Raw genomic sequence first — 1,280 nt, forward strand, 5'->3', positions numbered from 1 at the left:
TCATTAAAGAAGAACCCGTCCAGAAGACCTATACAATTTTTTTCCTTTTGGTTTTTTACCTGGATTACTGAGATGCATCTAAACAGGAGGAAGGTTAGACTGAGACAGAAACACTGTAAAATTATACCTGGCTGCTGTCTGAACTGACAAATTGTCATAGTTACTAATATTTATTTGACTCTTTTATTGTTGTTACTGTTTTATTGTTTATTCATTATTAGCCTTATGTTACAYGTTGGAAATGTATCATATAAAAAAAGCAAATTATCATTAATGTAATCTGATTACATTGCCTAATAATTGATAATAAACTCGAGCAGATAATGGTGTTATCTAGAAATAAATTAAGCCTGTCTTTTACTTTAGTTTAACACCCAGCAAGACTTTACTTGTTGATTTCTAATTTTCAAAAAAAGCAACAGATAGAAAAATTAATACTGGAAATATTTTTTAATTCACTGTAACAAATATTGAATAAGATTTTTGTAATCAACGCAGGAAACATGATGACTGTCTGTTTAAAACCTGAAAACATTACTGAGTAAAAACAGGCTCCTCTTCTAAAAAAAWTTCTTTTAGTACAACTCTTTTTAAAGTGGGGTTCTGTGGCATTGTCCTGAASTATTAATATCTTATTGTTTAAATGATTCCAAACCAGTTTTCTAACTAAAATTATGTCGGCCTTGTTTTCAGCCATTCTTGGTCATATTTTACTGTAGAAAGGTGCTTCTCAAGCAACAATTTTGAATGTTTCACCACCGTGCTGCACAGTCTGCAAATCTATTTTCATCTTTAGGAAACAGACTTGCATGAATTTTAACAGAAAATTTTGATGTGATCGTCTGACATCAGACATGTTTTCATCTTGCAGGCTCATCAAATTCGCAGGAAAGTTGTGTACATTGTTTAAAATTGCAAGTGTTAGCGTAATTTGTGTGGATTGTATTAGTACCCTTTCCCGGAAGCATTGTTTCCTGTATGTTTTAACCCAGTAGGGTTGTAAATCAGATACTTTAGTTTCAGGTAATCTTCCTGTTAACTTGTGTTTCCATCCTGTCCTTTGAACCTCTCAGCTGGTTGAGGCAGATGAATTCTGTTCTGTGATGAAACAAGTTTTCCCTCACTGTCACCTTGTGCTTTCTCAGGATGTCGAACATAGTGAAACGTCATTTCACAAATTTGTAGCATTTTCCTGCATGTAAATAATCATTTCTGATTAGATTTCACTTGTTCCTATGACAACGGCTCAGGAAGGAAGAAAAACCTCCACTTTGACTTCA

The sequence above is a fragment of the Austrofundulus limnaeus genome, unplaced genomic scaffold, assembly GCF_001266775.1.
Source record: "Austrofundulus limnaeus strain Quisiro unplaced genomic scaffold, Austrofundulus_limnaeus-1.0 Scaffold396, whole genome shotgun sequence".
NCBI classification, from domain to species: domain Eukaryota; kingdom Metazoa; phylum Chordata; class Actinopteri; order Cyprinodontiformes; family Rivulidae; genus Austrofundulus; species Austrofundulus limnaeus.